We start from the raw sequence: 13,410 nt of genomic DNA, 5'->3' as shown, positions 1-13,410 counted from the left end.
TGGACTTCTTTATAGCTGAACCGAGGGTTATTTTCATGTATTTAACAACAGATATCATGTTTGAGTACTGTTCTTTTCAAAGGCAGTAAAAGAGGGACCTTCTGTGGGCAAAGCCAACCATTGGTACATTTTGGCTTCACTCACTGCTCTGATATTTGTCTAGATGAGCTACAAATGTTAGCTTCTAATATTGATTTTAATGGCCACTTGGTGGAGCAGTGGTAGCAAATAAAAAAAAAAAACTCAAAATTATTGCATTTTAGATCATAAGTTCATTACAAAGGAGAATGTTGGATTAGTTGTGATTTTAATTATTGGGTGTAAACTTACTCTGCCTTGGAGTTACTTTCTCAATGCCCTTTAGAAGTCCTCAGGCACTTGTCCACTTGATAAACTTCAGTCCTTTCCGTAATGTTGTACAGAACTTCACTTATAGATGATATGTGATTTATACAAAATCAAACAAACGACAAATAGTATTTGCAAAACTGTGTCTCTGACTAAAGCAAGTATGCAAGGGCATATTTTCCTAGCTCAGTGTGTTAGAATACATTTTGGATTGAACTACGGCTTGTAGTCAGAAATCTATCTACTTTTCTGTGCCAAGATAGTTACTACAACTGCTGATACAGATTTGTAAAACAATGCCTTGCAGCATGACAAACTACATACAAGCAATTCTTTCTTTCTTCTTTTCAAACCCTGCTCTATTTCCTAATTTACCTCTTCATCATTTTCAAAGCTCAAGCTGATCAATTTCCATTGTAACAGAAGGTTAAGAGTTCATTTGTTCAAACACAGACACTTGTATACTAATATTGTATCACGAGCTCTATCATCTTTTTGGCAAATTCGTATTATGCTTGAAAGTGCAGCTCCAACCTACGCCATGAATTTCAGTTATACATTAGTCATAACAGATGACCACAATGGACGCAAATCAAGCAATCAAAACTCTCAAACTCCTTGCTGTTTGAAGAGTAACTACCTTATCATCAATAGTATCGAACTTTGTGAGCAAGATCCCATCTATCAGTCTTGGACTAGTTGAAGTCAAAAGGTCGGCTAATTTCTGTATACAAAATTACAAGTGTAGCTTAAATAACTCGATAAATAAAGGTCCCAACACTAGATGACAGTCCTAAATCTAAAATTCATACCTGATTGAATTTTGAAAGTTGATCAACGGCATCATTTCCAACAAAAAAGACTAGAACAGGATTGCTAAGGTAAATAAGCTTTGAGAGTGCTCTCATCAACGGTTCATTATCCTGAAAAATGCAGTACATGTATCAAATGGCCATGATGGAGTAAAAAATAACATGGCAGAGAAACACAGCCCTAATTATCTGTAAAAGTCAGTATAATACATATAGCAGATAACAGCACATATCTATAACATAATACCAGCTAAGCGCGATATACCTGCATTCGATCGGCTGTATCAACTAGAACCACATCAGAACCATTATCTGTTACCTCCTGGATTGCTTCCTTTGCTACAATGGCAGGATCTTTCTCATAGCCCTTCTCAAATGTAGGAATCTTACAAGAGAAAAAGGCGACAATTCAGCGAAAAAGGTCCAGTTTGTATTACTTACATATTTTTTATTCAACAAATAACCCTCTGAGTAGAGAAGCCAGATAGCCAGGTAATAGGCTGTAAAATCAAATGTTCTACCTGGAACCTTCGCGCATGAGTCCACAGCTGCTCAACAGCTTCATATCGGAATGTGTCACAAGCAGCCATCATGACATTCATCTCGTGCTGCAGAAGCCAGTAGGCAACCTGCAAAGCGATTTTTTAAAGAAACTCTACACTCAAAATTCATAGAATATAATAAGTGTGCACACAGGACCAATGTATGCAAATACACACACACATGCATCCTCTACGATACAGAAGTTGGGGCTAGCTATATTAAATCTTAACATTAAATAGTTTTTTTTTTAATATTATTTGTGGAAGTCTCACCGTTCCATTTATATTTAAAAAAAAAGTAGAAAAATAAAAAAGAGATGGCTTACCTTGGCTAGATTAGTAGATTTCCCAACTCCATTAACACCGACCAAAACAACAACATAAGGCTTCCTTTGTTCCCTGCCAGCATGCACATCCCTCAGTATGTCGATAGAGCACCTAGGAGTTAAAATACGAACAAGAGCTTCTTCCATTGCTACTAGCAGTCATTGTTTAGTGCCAGGGTCTTAAAAGAATCAAACGATGAGAAACGAAGCAGTTGAGATTATTAAAAAAAGGGGGGGGGGGATGGATTCACAAACCTGCACTGTTGAAGATATCCTTGTAAACAAAGCCAACTTTTTCCCTTTAAGACTCGCTGCCACAGATTCACGGAGTTTCTCAACTATCTCCTCAGCCTGTGATGTAATAACAAGGAGCTCTAAGTAGCAGGCTGACTATATTTGAGAAGTACAAATAAAGCAAATATGAAAATGAAATATAGTAGATCAATGAAGCCAAAAGGCAAACATACGACATTCTTCATCATAAGCCTATCCTTGAGAACTTTCAAAGCTGGTTCCAGGTCTGACTTCTCCAGATTCGCTTTGCCCACAAAGCTAAGCATACGAAAGTGAATAATTAATGAAGAAAGTATCTGATAATGTCAAAACAGATTTCAACAAAAAATGAAATGGTAAGGCGACAACCCATTTTAGTGCTAAAAGCCTGAGGCCCTGAAGTTTACAGTTGATTCCAAAATACAAAAACAAATATCAAATTTCAGCCATCAACAAGATAAACTTCAGGGCCTCAAGCTTTTAGCATTGAAATGTAAAATTAGTAGATTTTAAAGGCAATAACGATGCAAAAACTAAATTATGGCCCAAAACATTATATTGAATTGTCGAAACAACAATCGCCAGGATGGAGATCAAGAACTTAGTATCATATATTTTTTCATGAAGAAAGACATTCTCGAAAAACTCAAGCAATATCCTTTAATTAATTATGTCTAAAACTACAAAGATTGTAGATAGTGAATGGAAGTCATAAAAATAAAATTACGTGTATGCTCTAAATTAAGTCATACATGCACACACAACAACCAAAGGATTGAAATTAATCAACTAACCTTTGGAACATTGCTGAAAACCACCCCTTCTTCTTATTTTCAGGCTTGCTGTCCTTCCCCTCTTCCTCATCTTCTTCAGCCTTGCTTTCACTGCTAAAAATTGCTTCCTTGTCCATAATACTTTCACATGATCTGCTGCAACAACTTCTATATTGTCCCCATTCTCACCCACATCATCTATGAAATCCAATTTTGCCTGAGGTGAATCATCCCAAACTCTATTCTTCTTTGTTATCTTTTTCTTTGGCTATGCCTTAAAGCCCGTGCTAACAAGGGTTTCGGCTTGTTGAGGGAAAAATTAGTTGATTGGCATATTCTTGTGAAAACCTGTGTAAAATAGTGTTGTAACAAGTGTTGAAGTGAAAAGACTTGAAGTGTGCTCATCATTGGTCAAAACTGAAGTGTTCACTCGACCCTAGCTCAACAGGGCACTCGAGCGAACTCAGACAGAGTGGAACGCTTGACACTCGCTCGACACTGAGCTGAAATGAAATTAGGCAAAGTTGAATGACACTTGCTCGACATTGAGCTCGAGTGAACTCATGTAGATTGGAACACTCGACACTCGCTCAAGCAAACTCAGACAGATTGTGTCGCTCGACCTTCGCTTGACACGTCACTCGAGCCAATGTTCCAAATCACTTAAAATTTTGGGTTTTGAAGCGCCTCCTTTGATTGGGACTATAAATAGAACAACTTCTCTTATGTTCTAGGTGTGGAGAATCAAAGCAAAAACCCTAAGAGCCTCCAAGAACTTTTAGAGCAACCTCTCCCCCACTTGGTTGATTCTCTCTTGGATAAACACATCTCCACCACACCACACTCAAGATCAAACTTCATATGAGTCCATTGAAGTGGACATATTCATTGGCTGGAAGAGTCCGGTGCTGCTGTTGATGCAGAGATCAAGAGGTTATCTTGAGAAGCTATAGAAAGGTCGGAGTTTCGACACTACATGCGTGCAGAGATCGAGTGGGTCACTCATAATATTGCAAGCCAAGTTTAGCTACTACAAAGGTTTTGTGAGTGTCTCTAAATTGGTTGTAATGAACTAAAGTTTCTATAGTGGATTTGAGTTTGTGTCTTACACCCGGAGTAGTTTTAGATTTTGAAGATGTTCTTCAAATGAGTTTCCACTCTGTGATCAAAATCATGTGTTGATTATTGGTGTTATTTGATTCATTTATTAACTGCCTATTTGACGGATTTTCAAAAGACCATAAAAATTGGCTTGCAGCAATTCACTCCCTCTAGGTGTAGTGTTGTGTAGAACCACTGCTTTTTTAATTGGTATTAGAGCGGGTTCACCCCGTTAGGATTTAGTTCCTGAGTGTGATCCTGCTGTAGTGGTTTAAATGGATAAGTCTCAATCACTCACATCTCCACCTTTTTTGATGGAAACAACCGGTTGCTATCATTGAGGGAGTTCAAACCCCAAAGAGTGTGAAAAATTACTCTAGGGATGAAGTCAACGAGTGTAGTGCGAAGAGCAAAGGCCTTAATGCGATGTTCATAGCCGTGTCCCATGAGAAGTTCAAGAGAATCTCCATATGTGAAAATTACAAAGAGGCATGGGACATTCTTAAGGTTACCCATGAAGGTACCAAGGTTGTAAAGAATTCTAAACTTCAAATGCTGACCACCAACTTTGAAGAACTTAGGATGAAGGATGATGAAACATTTGATAGCTTCTATGGCAAAATTAATGATATTGTTAATTCTCGTTTTAATTTAAGGGATAGAATTCCTGAGAACAAAATTGTTAGAAAAGTCCTTAGATCTCTTCCTGAGAGATTTCATCCCAAAATCACTGTGATAGAAGAAAGTATAGACTTGGACAACATGAGGATTAAAGAGTTAGTGGGTTCCTTACAAACCAATGAACATACTCTTCTTGTGGATAAGAAAAACAAGTCCATAGCCCTCAATGCTATTAGAGAGGAGTCTTATGAATCTTCTAATGAACTTGCAATGAGTGATAAGGAGATAGCTTTTCATGCTAAAAAATTCAGGAAGATGTTTGCTAGGAAAAAACCTGAGACAAAAGAAAAGAAGGTTCAAAGGTTTCAAAGGAGGTTCAAGTTCAGAAAACCGAGAAAAGAGCTATAAGTGAGACACTAGAGCTGTCAAGAACAATATTCAGTGCCATGAATGTCATGGTTTTGGTCATATTCGATTTGAGTTTGCAAATTACAAAAAAGCCAAAGAGAAAGCTAATACTACTTCCTTGACTGATAGTGAGTCTAAGTCAAGTGACTCACAAGAGAATTCTTTCATGAACAAAAATCTCAACTACATGGCATTCACTTCCTCTGTTGTGGGCAAAAGTCATACTAGTGAATCAATATTTGAAATTGAGAGTGTTTCTAAAAATGAAACCAGGGATGAAGATGAGTTGTAGGAAATCTATGAAAAGTTGTATAAGAAATGTGTGAAATTGAGAAAACTCAATAAAGCACATATTGAGGAAGTAGATTTGTGCAAAAGAGAAAATGAAGGGCTCCAAGGCAAACTAAGAGAAGCCACTGGTCTAACAGATGGGTTACAAAAGAGGAACGTGACTTTGGAAGTTAAAGTGACAACTCATGAAAGTGAGCAGACTTTGTTAAACATTAAGTTGTAGAAATTCTCTATTGGGACAAACCAGCTTGACAAACTCCTAAGTTTAGGAAAGTCCTCTAGTGATAAGAGTGGTTTAGGCTACTTTGAAGAGAATCCTGATGCTCCTTCAACCTCAAAAGCCTCCTATAAAAATGTGAGAAAAATAGTGTTTGTTCCTGCAATGACTGAGAATAGGAAGGCTCATCCATCTGAAAAGGGTAAGAAGCCTTTGCAAGTGCAAAAGTCCATTCCTCCTCCCAAAAGACAAGGAGCTCGCAACACGAGCCCTATATGTCATCACTGTGGAAAGATTGGCCATATTAGACCAGACGACGAGTCATTTTGTGCATGCTCCTACATTCATTAAAAGTAGAACTGCTTATCCTTCTAGAAGGGTAAGAATTTCATGAATGACCCTAAGAATGTCTCAACCTTTTTTAGACAAAGAGTTCACAAAACAAGTCCCGTGTGTCATCATTGTGGTAAGATTGGTCACATCCCACCAAACTGTTTTGAGCTTAGGAGGCACCCCAAGAGAATTGAAAAGCCCTACTCAAAAAAGGTGTACCAAGGTGGATCATCCAAAAGGGGAAGATGCAAGCCACACATGGTTTTAGTGTTGTAGACTGACAGTTATGCATTACATGCATCACATACTTTACATGCATTTTTTTTTTTTGGTTCTTGTTTATTCATTTTCTTGTCTCATCTTTTTCTAGTTATTTTTTCCCTTACATGCACTCCATGATTGTGTTATATGATGGTGGGGTTGTTAATTCTAAAATCTAGGTGCGTGTGTCTTTCGAGATTTGTATCATATACCTATAGTTTACAAAGGTTTGCAATATAAGTATCTTTTGTAATCTATGACCAGCATCACACACTTCACTCACAACTTAGTCAATTAACATTTCGCCACTTGTGAGTTCATTGGGGAGGCAATCAAAGGTGGAAGGAAGCTCTACTTGCACATAGAATTGACCACGGGCTAGACGACCTCATCATGGTTCTCTTGCGCAAAAATATGATATATCAAAAGGAAAAGAAAAAGTGATGTTGTTATATATTTAAAAAAAGGGAGGGTGAAAAACAGAATAAGTTTTCTGTTTCTTGAACATACTGAAACAAGTATTAAAACAGAAGAATTCAGATCATAGCAGCATTGGGTTTGACAATCTGTGTCTTGGAATTGCTTTCCAAGCATTTATGGTTTCATGGTCAGCCCAACCCCGCTCAAGCTTTTCGATTGAAATTTCTTGATTGAGCAATGGCCGTTTTAAACACACATGTCTACATTACTTGTGATACTTTGTTTTTACCTGTGTGTTTTGTGAGAATATGATGCTCCTCTACATTTGATATGTATTCTTGCTTTGAAAATTGACTTTCCTAATGTTTGTCAAAGCTTTGTGAGTGTTGTATGTTTTAAACTGGGCAAAAATGCAATTTCTGGAGGTCTCGCTCGACTCTCCGCTCGACTCCTCTCGAGCGACCACCACTCGACAGGCTGCTCAAGGATTTATGTTTGCTCGAGCGAATTCCTATTATAAAATGCTCCCAACGCAGCTCGAGCTCATTTTGCACGGTTTCTCCATTTTTTTTCCCTCTTTGCTCGTTTGAATCATTTCTTTTGCCCTTGGAATGATTTCTTTTGCTCTTCTTCATGAAAACCCTTTGAAATCATGGTAAGACCTTTCTCTTTTGTTATTCTTGGATTGATGAAGTTATTTTGGGTGATTTTTTTCTTTGCTTTGCATATGGGTTTTGGTTTGTTCTTTTTGGAGTAAAATTCTTGTAAATCTTCCTTTCTTTTGGTTTTGTTGAAACTCCTTTGAGTGATGGTTGTTTGATTGGTTGTATTTTGGAGGCTCTTGAAACTCCCAAGGGTGTTTGCTTGAGTATCTCACTTAGATGCACTCCAAGTGTTTGGTGAAATACCTCAATGATTTTTCTTTTCTCTTTTTCATCATGCATTGGCATAGCATTGTTCCCATACTTATTTCATGTCTATCCTAGTGTTGGGACTTCGTTTGACTAGAGATTGCATTGTGTTTGAAGGTGGTTTGTATTTAGAAGGGGCATGGGTCTTGCATTGTTTTGAAAAATCCCAACCTTGACTTAGTTGGGTTGCAAAATTGTTTTGTGTGTCTTTTTCATTAGCATGGTTGTTTGGAATAATTGTTTTGGCATGGTTGGCATGGTTAGTTTAGCATGTTCACCACATGCTTGATGAAATGCTCGTATAGACATCAAGCACTTTAGTCATGGTTAGTTGGCATGGTTGGCATGAAGGTCAAGCTTTGAATTTTATCATTATCATGCATTTGACATATTAGACATGCATTCATCAGGTCTTCACATTACCTTTAGCCTTTTCTAACATCACTAACTCTGTCTACAGCCAAAAGCCATGTCTAGACATGTTCGTCATCGCCACAACCCCCCCGCTCCCACTCAAGCCCATTTCCATAATGCACGGGCATATGAGTTGAATACTCAGAACTTCTCTCATCGTACTCCTATAGTCGAGCGTGACATCTCTCTAGTTGAGCTTACTAAGACCATCATTCCTCGCATCTTTGAGTCTCACCAGTGGCAGGCCTTGACCACTGGTCATCTCACTCTTTCTGTGGAGTTGGTTCGAGAGTTTTACTCCAACATTCATGCCATCTCTGATGATGGCTTTTTCGAGGTTAGTCTTCGGAACATTCTCTTTCGGGTGACTCTGGGATGGTAGCGGACCTACTAAATGCCCCCTGTGTGTCCCACCCAGTGTATCCCTACACACGGACATCTCCTTCTAGTCCACAAGTCATTACTGGATATCTCTGTGGTCGGTCTAGTAATTGGAAAGGAAAGTCCCCTCTCTTGACTGTACTTTTTACACCTGACTATCTCATTCTTAGTAGGATTGTTCTTACTAATCTACATCCTACTGGCCATCAGAGTGATGTGGGTCTTGACTGCGCCACTCTTCTATATCATTTGATCAATGGTGTCTCCATTGATCTAAGGAGTCTTCTTTGTCGGGTCATTCTTGAGGCTTTTCAGTCCTCCAAAACATAGACTGGTTTGCCATTTGCTTGTCTAATCACCCAATTAGCCCTCTCCCAGTCAATTGCTTTTCTTTCCCAAGAGCCTAGAATTGCACTTAAGGCTCCTATTAGTCGTAAGACTGTACAACTTAATGATGATGATGAGGATGGTGGCAGTCCTGCAGATGGTGATGATTGAGACCCTTTACCAGTTATGACAAAAAGGGGGAGTAGTATAGTACTAATTCAGGGGAAGTGTTAGTTATTAGTAACACATTTTTTTTTTTTTTGGAAACAGCAGCTTTTAGCTTTATCTTTTGGTTTCAATATTTCATGTTAGTTGCTATTGTTTGACTAATTATTCTTGAACTCAATTTCTGATTAGTTGCTTAATGAAACATTTCTTTTATAAAACCTGTACTTGTCATGTCTCTATTCATGAATTATGGTTTGGGATTTGCAAACAATATTTTGTGCATACTTGTATGGGTATGTTTAATCATTTGCTAAGTGTGTGTAGAAATATTTCAACGTGTTCAAGAATATGAATCTAGTGATGGGTGTGATAGGATTAGGTCATATGTATAGGTTAGAGGTTTTGTCACAGAAATGCCAAAAGGGGAGATTGTTGAGGGAAAAATGAGTTGATTGGCATATTCTTCTGAAAACCTATGTAAAATAGTGTTATAACAAGTGTTGAAGAAAAAGGCTTGAAGTGCGCTCATCATTGGTCAAAACAGAAGTGTTCGCTCGACTGTCGCTCAATAGGGCACTCGAGCGAACTCAGACAGAGTGGAACGCTCAACCCTCGCTCGACACTGAGCTTGAGCGAAATTAGGTAGAGTTGAACACTCAATACTGAGCTCGAGCGAACTCAGACAGAGTTGAATGCTCGACACTGAGCTCGAGCAAACTAAGGTAGATTGGAATGCTCGACACTCGCTTGAGACTGAGCTCGAACGAACTCAAACAAATTGTGTCACTTGAGCCAATGTTCTAGATCATTTAAAATTTAGGGTTTTGAAGCGCCTCCTTTGATTGGGACTATAAATAGAACAGCTTCTCTTCTGTTCTAAGTGTGGAGAATCAGAGCAAAAACCCTAAGGGCTTTCAAGAACTTTTAGGGCAACCTCTCCCCCACTTGGTTGATTCTCTCTTGGATAAACACATCTCCACCACACCACACTCAAGATCAAACTTCATATGAGTCCATTGAAGTGAACATATTCATTGGCTGGAAGAGTCAGGAGTTGCTGTTGATGCAGAGATCGAGAGGTTCTTATGGGAAGCTATAGAAAGGTCGGAGTTTCGACACTACATGCGTGTAGAGATCGAGTGGGTCACTCATGGTGTTGCAAGCCAAGTTTAGCTACTACAAAAGTTTTGTGAGTGTCTCTGAATTGGTTGTAATGAACTAAAGTTTCTATAGTGTATTTGAGGTGGTGTCTTACACCCGGAGTGGTTTTAGATTTTGAAGATGTTCTTCTAATGAATTTTAACTCCGTAATCAAAATCATGTGTTGATTATTGGTGTTATTTGATTCATTTATTAACTGTCTATTTGACTGATTTTCAAAAGATCATAAAAATTGGATTGTACCTATTCATCCCCCTCTAGGTGTAGTGTTGTGTAGAACCATTGCTTTTTTGCGGCTTTCTTCCCACCTTTAGCTCTAATTTTTTGAAACTTATTTACATCAAAAGCCCCATTTGAAGCTCCCATTTTCTGTACTGTTAGCACCACCATTCATTTACCTTAGAATATTCATTATGAACATAGTTACAATTGGAGTGCCCATTCTCCAAGTTGTGGCCTTTCGTATGATCACCATCCCCACCATCATTGGGGGAAGTACTTTTTTTTTATAATTTCACTGGGGGAAGTACTTTCACTATTTTTGTTACTTACTCTTTCAAATCTAGCATTTTGCATCTGCCCTTGCTTCTTACTATTATTTAGAGGATTGCCCACCACCTGCTTTAATTTCTTCAAATCTTCAGCACAATCTTCAGCTTCCTTTTTCAGTTGACTAAAATTTTAATCAAAATCACTATAGGCTGTTTGTTTCGGATCATACATCTCCAAAAACTCACGCTTCACCATTGCAAGCATATTGTCCACATACAACAGATGCAGGATCCCCTGATATACAGCAACAAAATACAAGGCCAAGCTCGCTATGGAAGGTCCATTTTAGTGTGTAAGCAGCACCAGCGGCATCATAGTTGTATGATGCTGCACCAAACCCCTCTTCCAAAAGACAGGACCAGATCAAGGAGTCAATTGGTGATCCCTTGAGCGCATTTCCAAGCTCTTTACATGTCCAGAGGACTAATCCTCCACGCATAAATATTAGTCTACTCCAACGTCTCCTATACTCGTATATACCCTGTAATTGAATTCAAAAAAACATTAAAATATAAGAATCAGGAAATCATATATGGATTGGAAAATAGAAGATATGGTGGAAAAAAGGGCAAATCTCCGCTAAAACTAAAAGGAAACACAAATTTCAATTTAAATTATATAATTAATATTTTCATTTTTGGATGCATGGAACACCTTCACTAATCACGCCAAATGCAAGCTCATATGTAAGAGGAGGATTCTCATATATAATATACATGACAGAGACCATAGTACGTAATAAATCAATTTCTGATCTTTACCCATTTCTATGACCAAACAACCTAAAATATGCTTATTAACCATAGTCCTCCGCAAAAACTTAAAATTTAAAAGAGAGAGAGTGTCACGGGTGCCTTGGGGAAGCTTTGAGGAAGGGAATGTTGAGGAAAGAAAAGGTGTAGTGTAGGGAGTTGTAGTTAGCTGGGTTGAGTTGCAAATAAGGGTTTTAACAGAAGGAAAATGTGTTAATAAAACGATGTGTTATGGGGATTAATAAGGGAGGTGTCATTTAGTGTTTAGTTGGCTGCGTTTTGTATTAATGAAACGGGGAGTTTAACTTCCCTTGTGTTTTAGATGGTGTTTTATTCTTTGTAGCTTGCATTTCATTTAAGAATAAATATTGGCCAAGTGCTTCACGACTATAGTATATAAGCAGTGGTGGGCTGGTAGATTGTATCATGGAATTTCTGTGAAGTCAATTTCTAGGAGGTTGAGAATCCCTCGAAGATTCTCTACAAGATTCACCATTAGATCTTGCTCATTCATTCTTGAGTGTCTTGTGTGTGATTGATTCTTTAGTAGCTTCCCTGCGTGTGTTCTGGGCAGTGCAGAAGGTTCTTGCAAGAACTTTACCGAGAGAGAGAGATCGTGGAGGCCAATCAAATCACAGTCGATACCAGATCGGTTTCATCAAATCTATACACCAAAAATAAAAAATAAAAATAGCTACATAAGTTGGATCAATGTATCTACAAATGACCAAAAAAAAAAGAGTGGGAATTCGAAGAAATCGAAAAAGAGAAGGCAAATACCTACTTCTCCTGGAAAGAAACTAAAAAAGAAAATAAATATTGAGAAAGAAGAAGCAAAGAGAAAGGGGGAGAGGGACGAAAACAAAACTTGGCACACGCCAATCACCGCCAACCTTTGATAGTCTCCCCATTTTACACCAACTGTAATTACTTTGGATCAACGATCACTAAAAATTGTTAAGAAATTTGATAATCTAAATATTGATGAAACAGAAAATGTAATAAGTTTTTATTAAAAAATATAACAAGAGAGATAATAATGGTGTAAACCTTTTAATGGTGTAATTCTTAATCCTCGTCGCCATCCTCTAAATTGTCATCCATTGAATTGTCATCATTGTCATCTTTTGAGTCTAAATAGTACTCAGTCATCCTCAAAATATGAAATCACCTAGTCTGAATAATGCCTCTTCTGTTGCGGATACCAATTGGATACGAAGTTACAATCATCATCATCATTACGTTAAATGGCAACGAAAAAGAAGTTGCAAGTGTACTAATGTTTAATGGCAACGAAAAAGAAGTTGCTGACTTCCCTTCGCTAGAGTAAAAGGCTCTAGATCGTGGAAAGCCAACCATACATGGTCTGAGCCCATTAAATGAATAGATCTTTTTATAATACCCAGGCATCTACCATCATAGTTGACTGCAATACTAATCTTATCCGGGGAATGTTCATGGTAATGTTCATGGTAGTAGGTAAAACTAGCAGTACTGGTTTCGAGAACAGCACATGTAAGGATTCCTTTAATCACACTAAGATTGAGCAGTTCAACTTCAATAAATATATTGCTTGAACAACTATTTGAAGTCTCCTTGCGATGGTAGAACCAATTTGGAATCTTATTTCCCAGAAATAGAAGGCCGCATGAATGGTTGTACTCTGGACCTTCCTGTTAAACAAGCATCAATTTTATTTATTTATTTATTTATTTATTTTTTGCAATGCATATTTCTATATATAGAGAAAGCTACTCGTGTGTATGTGTGTGAGCTAGTGGCCCTTGACCCAGATGGCACCAGCCTTGGTTTCTCACCATGAGAATCAGGGTTCAATCCCCCGCCATGTTACCTAGCAAAGAAAAAAAAAATAGTGTGCATGTGAGAGAGAGAGAGAGAGAGAGATACCTTGCCCCTTAAGAGTAGCTGCCACTTGACTCCCAACATTTACAAGCATTTTAGAGCATCCAGACAAGTCAATTCAATGTAGCTCACTCAAGTTGCTGGTATTGAATTCA

General features: G+C 38.0%; 1 pseudogene; it reads right to left on the bottom strand.

The window, feature by feature from the left end:
• Positions 1–697: 697 nt before the first annotated feature.
• LOC122310153 lies at positions 698–12,863 on the bottom strand (annotated as a pseudogene).
• Positions 12,864–13,410: the final 547 nt, after the last annotated feature.

Source organism: Carya illinoinensis, chromosome 5, assembly GCF_018687715.1.
Source record: "Carya illinoinensis cultivar Pawnee chromosome 5, C.illinoinensisPawnee_v1, whole genome shotgun sequence".
Lineage (NCBI taxonomy): Eukaryota > Viridiplantae > Streptophyta > Magnoliopsida > Fagales > Juglandaceae > Carya > Carya illinoinensis.
This window is presented reverse-complemented; position numbering and strand designations above follow the sequence as displayed.